This window comes from Amblyomma maculatum, unplaced genomic scaffold (assembly GCF_055883805.1).
Source record: "Amblyomma maculatum isolate TAMU_Amacu unplaced genomic scaffold, ASM5588380v1 scaffold_15, whole genome shotgun sequence".
NCBI lineage: Eukaryota > Metazoa > Arthropoda > Arachnida > Ixodida > Ixodidae > Amblyomma > Amblyomma maculatum.
In genome coordinates this window covers 6,134,234-6,147,690 of record NW_028146740.1, presented here as the reverse complement: position 1 = coordinate 6,147,690, position 13,457 = coordinate 6,134,234, and positions in this window count along the sequence as shown.

Sequence of the window (13,457 nt, the reverse complement as noted above, 5' to 3'; positions counted from 1 at the left end):
GGCGAGCCATTCGTCCACGTCATCACCAGCTGCTCCCGCGAAGGAGCGGGGCTCTCGGTAATGCGGCCTGCCACCTCTGGGTGTAAGCCTACGTGGGGCTTCTTGTCCCAGATGTCCAGGGACATCTCAGGCTCTTGCGGTGATCGGTCGGCAAGACATCGACTCCAATGATGCTCGGGTTGATCCGTTGTTAATTAGGGCACACCCAGCAACCTCCACCACGATGTTACGAGGTGAATTAAGCCTTCACACAGAACGGGGTCACGCGAGTGGTGGGCTATCAGATTCAGCACAGAACTTCCAGTTCTTTCACCATGCACACCTCTGTCCTTCCACTGCTTCGTATTCATTTCTCCGTGACAAAATGCGGCCTTCAGTGCTCACCAAAAAAATCCGAATTCGTCCATATTCGTCCCTCCAAAAAATGCACAGACAAGATAGAATTGCGACTTGGATCAGAACCAATACCCGAGAAAGAGGAAATTAGTGTACCGGGCCTTTTCATTCACCAGCGTAAGCTAGCGACGACCACGCTCGACAAGCTAAAAAAGGTGGGAGACCAGGTGGGCCGAACGGTCCGCAGAGTCTCAAACAAGAACGGGGACTGAGAAGCAAAGATGCTCTACGGCTGGCCAATGCCTTTGTAACAAGCAGAATCCTGTACTCGACCCCCTATCTCCACCTCAAGAAACACGACGAGAACATCCTCGAGGTGATAACGCGCAAAATAGCGAAGAAGGCCCTCGGCCTCCCTATAACCACGTCAAATCTGAGACTCCAAGGTCTGGGTATGACGAACTCGTTCGAGGAGCTGAGAGAAGCCCACCTCACGAGTCAATACACGCGACTATCGCAGACACCGTCGGGGCGTGGGCTATTCACCCGTCTACACATACAACACACGACTGTAACCGAGGAAAGAGTAAGGCTTCCCCAGGAGTGGCGATACGCCCTGCACGTAAAACCACTTACCACTAATATGTCCAAGGACGACCATGAGGGTAGGCGCATGGCCAGGGCAGAGGCCTTAGCTCATCACTACGAAGGGAAACCCGGAATGTACTTGTGGATGCGTCCGGCCCGCACCAAGGCGGGTGGTACACGGCGGCAGTGATCCAAGAGCCCAAACCGGTAAATGGGCTCACATTTAAAGCCCGAAGCGTAGCACAGGCAGAGGAGGTCGCCATCGCGTTAGCAGCAACACACTCTGATTCCAAAACAATCATAACGGACTCGCGAGGGGCGTGTAGGAACTTTCAACAGGGCTGGGTCCCGTACCTGGCCTACCGGCTACTAAAAAACAGCTCGGACCTGGCCTACTGACTACTGCAAAACACCTCGTACGTGGAAAGTCCATCCCGCCGCTTTATAGTCTGGGCTCCGGCCCATTCTGGGCTAGAAGGAAATGAGGCACCAGATGCCGCCGCCCGCTCGCTTTCTTACCGGGCAACCTCGTCTCCTTCCTCGTCAGAAGAATTCACACCAGCCTACACTTTCAGAGAAATTACGCAGCTGTACCAAAACAGACACAATATTTACCCCCACCCGTGTAAAGGGTTAACAAGAGCGGAGGAAAGCGTGTTTCTTCGCCTCCTTACGAATACCATGATGTGCCCGGCGTCACTTAAACACTTTTACAGTGTCTTCTCCGGGGAGTGCCCGCACTGCGGGGAAATGTCCTCGGACCTTTTCCACATGGTGTGGGCGTGCCCCTCCAACCCTGCCTTTTTACCTAACCAAAACACCACCCGGGAGGACTGGGAGGCGACCCTACTCGCTTGCTCCGACCTGAAAGCCCAAAAGGCCTTGGTCAAAAGAGCAATGGCGCCAGCGGAAGCCACTGGGGTCCCATACTAGGGACTCCACCAAGTGTTTGTGAGGGGAAGGGCACTAAGCCTGACCCCAGAGCAACCTTCATGTAACTCCATATTTTATTAAACGTTTTCACCACCACCACCTCCGTGACACTAGTATTCGTTGATAACAAAACAGCATTTGACTCAGTAAAAACACCGGCAGTTATGCAGGCATAGCGAAATCAGGGCGTAGACGATTCATATGTCAAAGTACTGGAATATAACATAGTGGCTGCACATCAATTATAGTTCTGCATAGAGAAAGTAACAAAATTCCCATAAAAAAGGTGTTAGGCAAGAGGACACGATCTCCCCAGTAATATTCACAGCTTGCTTAGAGGAAGTATTCAGACACTTGGAATGGGAGCAATTAGGGATAAGGGTTGATGCAGAATACCTCAGTAATCTGCGATTTGCTGATGACATTGCCTTGCTAAGTAGCTCAGGAGATGAACTGCAAATAATGAATGATGACCTAGACAGAAATAGCAGAAAGGTAGGCTTGAAAATCAATATTCAGAAGATTAAGGTAATGTTCAATAGCCTCGGGAACGAACAGCAGTTCACAATAGATAGCGAAGCACTGGAAGGGGTAGACGAAAATGTCTACTTAGGACAAGTAGTAACCTCAGATCCAGGCCGCAAAAGGGAAATAACTAGGAGACACGATTGGTACGCGGCGGATTTGCAATTATTCGCAGATTATGACTGGTAGCTTAACTGTATCGCATAAGAGGAGATTACCTATGGTGCTGAAATGTGTAGGCTAGAGAAAAGGGTTCCACTCTTGTTGAGGACAACGCAGAGGGCTATGGAACGAATAATAGTCGGTGTAACGTTAAGGAGGGGCTTGCGAAACTCGATGAAGTCGTGAGCTCTGCTGTGTAGGGCCACCCAAGATAGACAAGTCACGGCAGAGAGTTCTGACAAAATGTGATTCACTGGAGAAGGTAATGGCAACACATTCCAGTATATCCTGCCAAGAAAACCCTATGGCCAGTCACAATACCATTAATGATATGGCTCCGGAAGATGAGCCCCCCAGGTTGGAAGGCGTCCCACATGTTACTGGGGATGAACAAAGGGCGATTCCTAGTAGCTCCAGGACGAATGAAGCGGCTGGGCTAAAGCCAAAAGGCCGCTCAGTTGTGGATGTGTCGGGAAGCGACCGGAAAGTCCGATCTTGCAAGGAGATATACCACATAGCAACATTGAATGTAAGATCTATGACGCAAGGTAAACTTGATGTCGTCAAGCGAGAAATGGACAGATTGAACATTGATATCTTGGGTAACAGCGAGCTCAAGTGGACCGGAATGGGAGAATTTAACTCCGGCGACCATTATGTCTTTTATTGTGGCACGAATCCAAGAGAAGGAATGGGACCGCTCTCATAGTAAACAGAAGAATGGGCAAAGCAGTGCTAGGGTACAACCCCAAAAACGACCGAATGATTTCATTTCGGATCCAAGGTCACCCTTTAAACATAACAGTTATCCAAGTCTATGCACCGACCACTGCTGCTGAAGAAGCTGACGTTGAGAGATTTTATGCGGACCTACAATGCCTTTTAGACCGCACCCCATCATCAGACGTCGTTTTTCTCATAGGAGACTGGAATGCTAAGGTCGGGAGAGAAGAAATATAAGGAATTATAGGCAAGTTCCGTCTTGGCAAGCCAACTGAAGCTGGGCAGAGGCTAGTAGAGTTTTGTCAAGAAAACAACCTGACCATAGCGAATACTTATTTTCAACAGCACAAGAGGCGCCTGTACACATGGACTTCACCGGACGGTCTATACAGGAATCAGATCGATTATATTCTTTGCCGGCAGAGATGGAGAAGCGCTATACAAGCAGTAAAAACAAGGCCTGGGGCCGATTGTGGCACCGATCATCAGTTTCTTGTTGCCAAAATTAAGCTTCGATTGAGGAAAACGCAGAAAACTGGAAGGCCTTTCAGGTATGATCTGGATCAAATTCCATTAGAATATGCTGTCGAAGTGAGGAATCGATTTCAAGAATTAGATATAGAAGAGAGAGAGCCCGAAGAGATGTGGACTGATGTTCGTGATATAATACAAGACGTTGCTACTAAGGTAGTTCCAAAGCAAAAGAAATGCAGGAAAGCAAACTGGTTATCTGAAGAGGCTTTGAAAATAGCTGAGGAAAGGAGGATGGCAAAAGTTATGGGGGAAAGAGAAAGATGCAAGGTTCTCAATGCGGATTTTCGGAAAATAGCAAGGGGAGATAAGAATGCCTTCCTGAACACACAGTGCCAAGCAGTTGAGGACAACAGCCAATTAAGGAACACAAGAGCTCTGTATAAGACAATCAAAGATATCAAAGGAATCTTCTGTGCTAAGCTGGACGTGATAAAGGACAATCGAGGAAATACCTCACTGAATCCTCAGAGATAAAGAAGAGGCGGCAGGAATACACAGAAGAACTGTACAAGAAGGACCCGAATGTGCAAACCCAACATAAGACGGTTGTGATTAGTGATCTCGAGCCGGGCATCCTGAAGAGTGAAGTTTAATGGGCCTTAGCCAGCCTTGCTAAGAACAAAGCTAGCGGAATTGATGACATTAAAGCTGAGTTGCTTCAAAACCTCAACCATGACGCTGTTAACATTCTGCATACATCATTTGTTAGAAGATTTGGACAACCCTGCAGTGGCCAGAGGATTGGAGGATGTCAGTTTACATCCCCATTATACAGAAAGGCAGTGCCGAAGATTGTTCCAACTACCGCACGATCGCGCTTATTTCGCATGCTAGCAAGGTGATGTTGAAAATCCTGCAAGGTAGGCTGCAGCAGTATGTGGATCGGGCGCTTCCGGACGTGCAAGCTGGGTTTCGCAAGGGCAGAGGAACTAGAGACCAAATTGCCAACCTTCGCTGGATCATGGAAAAAGCAAGAGAGTTCCAGAAACCCATCTACTTCTGCTTTATTGATTATGCTAAAGCGTTTGAATGCGCAGATCACAGCAGATTGTGGCAAGCTCTCCAAGAGATGGGAGTTCCAATTAACCTCATCTGTCTCCTCAGGAACCTGTATGAAGGACAAGAGGCCACAGTCACAACTCAGCATAGTCTTACTGATTGGTTTCCGATTGAGAAAGGAGTGAGGCTAGGCTGCATACTGTCGCCCTGCCTATTTAACCTATATGCAGAGTGCCTCATGAGGAAGGCCGGTCTGGGCGAGTCTTCAGCTGGAGTGAAGATTGCTGGAAAACGTATCAACAACCTTAGATATGCGGATGATACCACTTTAATGGCAGAAAGTGAAATGGAACTCAAGAGACTTCTGATGCGCGTACAAGAAGAGAGTGAGAAGTTTGGGCTTAAACTGAACATTAAAAAGACAAAGATCATGGCGTCTTGCCCTGTCAAGTCCTGGAGCATCAATGGACACGAAGTGGAAGCTTTGACAGATTTTCTCTTCTTGGGCTCCGAGATTACTTCGGAAGGAGACTGCAGCCATGAAATTAGGAGACGCCTGCTTCTGGGAAAGAAAGCAATAGTTAGCCTTGACCGTCTAGTAAAGAGCAGTGACAGTCTGCCAACCAAGATCCGTATAACTCGTGCTACGGTCTTTCCAGTTGTGATGTATGGATGCGAGAGTTGGACTGTGAAAAAGGGTGACCGCCGAAGAATTGATGCGTTTGAATTGCGGTGCTGGCGAAGACTTGAGAGTTCCTCGGACTGCCAGAAGATCAAATCAGTCGATAGTGTTGACCATAAACCCTGACTGCTCATTGGAGGGTCAAATTCTAAAGTTAGGCTGAGCTACTTTGGTCATCTGATGAGAAGAGAGGAGTCGCTAGAGAAAGATTTGGTGTTGGGAAAGGTTGAGGGTAACCGGAAAAGGGGTAGGCAGCGAACGCGATGGTTAGATGGCATCCTCGAGGCACTTCAGATGAAGTTATGTGATGTTAGGAAGATAGTTAGAGACCGGAAAGCGTGGTGTGACATGGTCCATATGGTCACGAAGAGTCGGACACGACTGAACGACTGAACTGAACGTTAAGACATAGAAGCACGCAGAGTGGGTCAGAGAAATAAATCTAGTTATGATATTTTAGTGGAACTCAAGAAGCCGAAATTGGCATGGACGGGATTTGTAATGTGTAGAGAGGACAACCGATGGTGGCTTAGGGTAAGAAATTGGATTCCAAGGGAAGGAAAACGTAGCAGGGGGTGCAGAATGTTAGGTGGGCGGATGAGGTTAAGGTGTTCGCAGGAGTCAAGTGAATGCAGCTAGCACATGACAGGGTTAATTAGAGGAGTATTCGAGAGGCCTTCGCCCTGCTGTGGGTATAATCAAAGCTGATGATGGTGATGATCCCCTTGATATCAACCATGGACTTCTTCAGTATCCAGGGAACATTCAAACGCACCAAAGGTTGAGTCATTACATACAGAGGTTGGGTGGGGTTATATGGGAAGCCGTAGCGTGATAGCATATGTGATTATTGGCAGCGGAGTGCACGGGAAAAACTGCTGTTCACCTGCTCGTCATCAGTGAGTGGCAACGGTGTTGTGTAAGTAGTTGTAAATACACACAAAGTGGTTCGTGTGACAATTATGTAGATATTGGGCAGGCACGTGACATTCTGAAGTAGCAGCGGAAAACCTGGATGGGAGCACAAGACGAGAAGACGACACAATGTCTCGTCGTCTTCTCGTCTTGTGCTCCCGTCCACATTTTGCGCTGCTACCTCAGGATGGAAAACCAACAAGCCCATCCTGCTGTTCTGGCTAACATGCCATTGTTTGAGGTGCATTGTGGCAGCCAAGGTTTATCCCAAGCACCTGCACTTCAATGTTAAACAGTACTGGGAGTGGTGCTCATATGGGTGTGCACCATTTTCCTGGCTCGGGCGATCAGATTCCAAGCGGGCTAGCACACACAGCCCAAAGCACATGTAGCAGAAGTTTGTACTGTCGAACTGAGAAGTCTTCAGTTCAATTCCTTCCCTTACATTTTTCAATTTGTATGAATATCATATAGTCTGTGGTTGTGTGATTAAATTGCGAAGGTGTACATGTCGCCTGCTCTCCTGACCAACCTCACTCTGCATAAGTATTCACCGAGCAGTTTTCGTTCCATCAAAAGGCTTTCACAATATTAAGCGATACAAGCAGCTACTTGGACAGCATCAGTGTAGCATTATTGGAGCTTTGTAAATCTGTGGTTACATTGTTTACTAACAAAACATGCACGGTATGTAGATATGTGCACTAGGACACATAAGATGCAGTGACAATGTGGGCTGCCCTTACATCGACAGCTGCCCCTTAATCCTGTTACATTCTAGCCTGCAGTGAATTCAGCAGAAAAACATTTCACAATTAAACCATCCCAACTTTATATTTTCAGACTTGACCCTAGCACCGAGGAAGTTTATAGTATTACCAGCATTTTGATGGCATATTCAACCAGCAGGCCAATTAACTCAGCGTCAATGCAGGTTCTAGTGTAGATGTTTCCATGCAAACTATGGGTACGATCATCAACGAAGGAGGCTTTACTATACATACCTTTTCAGCACGCTTCTTTATGACTGGTTAATGTCTGGTACATTTCAAAGGATAATACACATAGTATTGTATGCATGTCTACTTAACTGCAGATTATGTTGGCTTCCTTCTGAATGAGATTGCAAATTGCTGCAAACAGTGGCTACCTTTCAAAGCAGCTTTTGCCGAAAACCGTTCGATATTTCTATTCCCCATGAGCCACTATTTTTCAAGGCCGTGTAAAGGAGAACGCGGCAACTAGAAAATCTAGGTTTGTCAGTGCCACAAGGACCACCACTTTGTACTACATTTGGGCATTCTCTAATGTTACCAAATGTGTGTTAAAGAGAGACATGTTGCTTTCAAAATAATTTATTGGTTGGCCACAGGTTCATCAGTGCATTTGAAATTTTTAGGCTAGAAGGCAGTTGACCCAGAGCAAGACATCGTTTATTCATGCTTCTTCGGTGTCTTCCTCTCTCCTAAACATACAAATGGGTATATACAGCTTCACAATCATGACATGTTGAGGTCAGTGCTAAAAAAAAATGCATCCCACAAAGGTATAGGTAGGGATTGAGTACACAAAATTCATTCTAAATGAGCTTATATATGTCTTGTAGATTCCAAGGGAAGGCAAGTATAGCAGGGGGCAGCAGAAACTCAGGCAGGCAGGTGGGATTAGAAAGTTTGCGGGGATGAGAGGGATGCAGCTGACAGAGGATCGGGTTATTTAGATGGATATGGGAGAGGCATCTGTACAAGCAGGCATATAAACAACTGCACAATTATGATGTATTTGCGGTCAGTGCTAAAATAAATTCCACCCATCAAAGGTATAGGTGGGGAGTGAGTACACAAAATTCATTCTGAGTCTATATATGTCTTGTAGATTCCAAGGGAAGGCAAGTGTAGCAGGGGGCAGCAGAAACTCGGGCAGGCATATGATATTAAGAAGTTTGCGGGAATCATGCACCTGGCACAGGATCGGGTTATTCGGATGGATATGGGAGAGGCATTTGCCCAGCAGTGGGTGTAGTCAGGCTAGTGATATCAACAAAACTATTAACTGGATGAGTTGGTACTGATTCATCTTAAAACCAGCCAGAAGACGAAACACGTGAGAAGAGAGGAGCACAAGACAAAGTTTGACTAACAACTGAATTGTTACTGAAGGAAAGAGGGAAAAGAAGATTCGCACAGAAATGCACGTGCACGGAAAACCCCAAAGCAGTGAAAGCGTGGAAAGCAGAAAGGGTGTAAAAAATCATCTAAAAAAAGCAAATCCCTTCTGATCAAGGACCACTCGTTACAAAAGGGAAGTCACAGATCCAAATGCAAAGGCACACTATATTGCAAAGGCTAAGGACGCGAATGTGGCTAAGAAGTCGGTCAACAGTCTTTGGGGGCTTTTTTTACATGTGCATCTCTGTGCAAGTCTTCTTTTGTCTCTGTGCTTTAGTAAAATTCCAGTTATTAGTCCAGCTGTCCTGCAGTTCTTTCTTCTCATGTTTTCTCGCTTGTTTCAGAATGAATAAGGGGATGACTCTACAAACCTTGTGCAAACTGGAAACCAGTGTAATTGTCAGATGGAAACCTTTCCCTTATTTGGCTTGCATCACAAATAGGGAGGACTTACTGTGATGTCTGCCAAGGCATCCCTAAAGCCAGTGTGCAAGCTGGCTGTAGCAGATGTAGCGGTGCCTCCTGTTGACAAGAGAAAAAGCAATATTCACTTTTCAGCATAGCAAAATGAAAATGTGGTTTAGGTCTGTTTCAAATTTTTAAGTTATTCATGCATCTGTACAATTCCCGTTTAACAGAAGTTGTACAGTAACTTTCACTGTCAATTTATTCTCCCTGCAAATATGGCAAACTTTGAATTCTGCGGCAGGTGATTGAGAGAAAATTGGACCCACCAAATATTAGAACTGCAGTGCAATCCGAATTTGCTACTGCAGCAAAATAATGCCGTAAGGCAATGCAGCTGTTAGTTGACAAAACCTGGTAGTCTTCTTACACCGTGTATACTAGTTGTGTGGCCGATGTCAATGTGCCCGCTGATATTTCGGCATAGCACGAAGATGTTAAGTATGCGACTTATGCGTTAAGCATATCTGTGTGCAAGGAGTCATTCTATTTGAAGGAGCCATAAACAACAAGTCCAGTTCTTTCGACGGCTCTCAGTTGTTTCCCCACAACACGCCACGCGGCAAAATTTCTGCAAGTGCCGCAAAACTACTCTATAACTTCATTTGCTGACTGTAAAATTTCCAACACTTACAAGCTGTGAATGTTTCGGTATACTGGCCTTTGGAAGAATGTCTTTCTTTTTTTTTTTTTTTGGTTACCACATTTCAGCACATGTAAGATGTCAGTGTCAAAGAATTTTGGAGAGGTTTACTGTGTGGAGGTGTTGATGATGGTATCAGTGAAGTCAGCACAATTTTTTTAATTATTTTGCACACTATGCAACACTGTCACCTAATGCAAGTGGGTAAAAAAAACTAGCAAATAAAACTTTGAGCGCTGGTATGGTGATTGTTCTGGTAGCAAGTGGGGACAGGATATAACAAGAGTTGTCGGGCCAGTCCTGCTCTGTGTGTTTTTCTCTTCTGTGTCGTTTTTTAGTGCATTTTCCCACGGTTTCTGCAGTAGACAGGCTACTTCAATACATGCAATTTCACTTAGCATAGACTCCTCCGAAATGAGATTGCTTTTGTACTTATGTACTGCATTTCTTGTGGCATTCCTTATGTATTCGTGTTTTGAAGTGCTGCACTTGTTGAAGGTCATACCTGGCTAACAAAGAAAGCAAATGTCTCCGGACAGCGTGATTTGTTTTTGTTTTTTGCCGTCACTTCACATCGATGTGCATGCCCTTTCCATTTCGCGAGTTCACACTATCAGATGATGCGTGTTTTCTCATTTACTCGTGCAAGGAATTAAGCAAACCAGTAATCTGCATGGTGAAACGTCTCGCTCATGCGCACCTTCTGTGAAAACAAGAAAAATATGAAAACCAGCGATGCTGTGTTCGCGCTAACGTGGCGCAATATCGACACTGTAGACAGTGTAGATGATCGCAAGTAAGTAATGTTAAAGGAGAAGCTTTCTTTTATTAGCACTGCCTTCCGCAATAGATTTCATTACAGCGTTTCTTGCTCGAGAAAAAACAAACGGCCGCTTGTTCAAGTTATGTCGCCTTTCGCTCAAGGTTCTTACCTTGTGTTCTCGACTAGCAGTCCATGATCAATAAGCATTTGGAGTAAATTCGGATGATCTGTAACACCCAGACAGCTGCTTCAACTACGTAGTCGCCGCCGCGATCTCGTCAGATGCTTTCAACGGCAGTCGGCATGGGCACGCACCGCCCGCAGATGCACCTTTCGAAAGCTTCGGTTAGCGATTGCGCACTCTCGGAACAGTCGAACGTAGGCTAGTCTGTAAGACTCGGACATACGTACCGATGCGTAGTTCCGAAACGGCTGGGATCGGGAGGCTGGCGGTCGGGGCGTCTTCAAGGAGCTGTGCCGCGGTTACCGCGGCCTCTCGACATAAGCGTTACTGTACCGGTCGCAGGCTCCATCTTCGCCGGCCTGGCACCCGAAAAGTTGCGTCGGCGTAAGGCTCAAAGCCCACGATGTAACCATATTTTAGCAGTAGCGACTACATTCTAGTTCACTATAGCAGCGACGCTGGAACCTGGGACGTCGGCCATATTAAAAATTCCTGTGTGAGCGTAGAGTAGGGCACAATTAGAACCTCTAAAATTCACCGAGCTCGGTCAACTTTTGCTCAGCAGGCTCCGGTAACGGGAGCTTCTCATTGGCTTAGCGCTATGACGTATCTGTTGAGTTGATGAGGACGCGCGCTAGGAAACCGAAATTCTGTTTTTGTCGCTATTAAATCAAGGCGGGCGATGAAACGAATCGGGGTATATTATATGATGCAGGATAAGAATTCCATTTAACCAAGCCGTCCGAAATTTCCGGAAAGCGTTTCACGACCCCTTTAAGATGGTGAGACACCCTGTGCATGTAGGGTATCACCTCGAAGGCCTGTTTGGAAGGATTCAGCACTTGAGTGCGCAGATCACTAACAGGATTCTTCTTTATTCGATATCCCTGCAGCAATGGCTCAGCCGTGGCACTAATTAGTTCCAAAGGGAACCCCGACCCCTTCAATCTAATAACTTGAAGGAAAAAACTTTCATCCACCACGCACGCGACTTAGACAAGGCCGACCGGAGAAACGAAGACGCCAAGATCCGTTTTACTAACTTGGAATGCGAGGATGCGAAAGGTCGAATTGCCTACTTCGACCTCGGCACGTGGGCCAACCAGACATGCCCCCCCTTCCCCCCCACTAAGGCTTGTCAAGAAACGTAATACATCCACTTACTGTAAGTTCAACAGTGAACACCCACGAACAACCCATCTGCGACAGATCCCAAGGCATGTCCACCAGAGACATTAGGAAAAATCAGTTATCTACATAACCCTCCCCCCATCCGCATGTGCGATGTTTTAACATGGATTATTACCAACTGGCCCTACTTTCTACTCTACTGAACGGTACTGGCGCCTCTGATTTCTTTATCTACATCAGTGACCTTCCTGACTGTATCTCTAATTATAAAGTCAGGCTGTGTCATCTAGCGCGAATTAACTAACCACAGCGATTCCAAAAATATTCAAGGTGATCCTAATTATCCAGATCTGGCGTGATGAATGGCTAAAGAAGCTTAGCACTACTAAATGCAAAATATGCGTGTTTCTTCTCTCTCTCTGCCCTAGTACTGCCTTGTCTGTTGTTAGCTCCTATAAGTACCTCCGGCTACATTTACTAGCAATCTTTCATAGAATATTGTAAGCAGTGATGATCTTACGCTCTGATGGCGACACAAGGTGCGGCTTTTGACGAATCGGATGGGCAGATCCCGTGTCCATCCTGTGGCGTGCGCGCGACAGCGGAAAACGTTGCGAGCCGTCAGACTGCGCGAAATCAAAGACGGGTAGGTGCTGGGACAAGAGGTTCTACCATATCTGTCGTTGTGAGGTGTTCAACGATGCGCTGATCATCGGAAGAAGCTTTTCGTCAGCAGGTGAGTTAGTAGCGGGGTTGTCTAGGGAAGGAGTAACGACAGCTACACAATTCGGGAGAGTTGCACTACATGAAGCTACTTTGGAGCCCGCTGGAAAAATAACTGGTTCCGATGAACAATTTATAGTCCACAGTCCGGTACGGCCCTTTTTCACGTGAACCAAACAATGCGGCACTAACACATTTATCTTTACGCACTATAAATTAAGAGGCGCCACAGTAGCCTCAAAAGAGTCGTTAATAGTACGGGAGCAGGACACCTGGACACACACTGGAGAATCTGGCGGTATGATGACTTTATCCCACACACACAAAACGTCCTCATAATTTGATGTCTCTTCCAAAAGTTCACGAGGAAAAGAACCACTAATACTTAGCTCTCCCGTTCGATAATTACCTGTAGCGCCGCACATACGCAGGAAGTCAATTCCCAAGATTACGTCGTGTGTAGTACTGCAAACTCCGCCGGAAATTATGTGCCCCCCAAAGAAACTTTAACGCTGCATACCCCAACCGGATACAATAACTCTCTACTTACTCCATAAAAATTAGCACTTTTGTCCCAAACAAGCACAAGCATAAAAGGTTCTTAAAATCTAAACTCATTACTGAAACTGTAGCAGCAACGCCATCGTTGGCAAACCATCAACAATCACGTTGACCTTGTTCTTTAACATGCACACAGACGGAGGAATAATAGGTAGCAGCGCACATTGTCAAGCGACCTCACCTTCATTGGCCGTGCTGGCTAGTTTTCCGTCATTGGTAGCAGAGATCGGCGCCGTGGAGACGGGGAGCGGCGCACAGGAAAGGACGGAAGGGTGTCACACTACGGTCTGACGCTGGCGAATGGCTGCGGAGCCCTTCGTTATGAAAACTGTTCCTCCGGGAGGGATGTTCTGGCCAATGGCTGTTGATGTAGGGCTTGACGATGCGCCTGTTCGATGCCGTAGGGGGATTCCTGAACGATG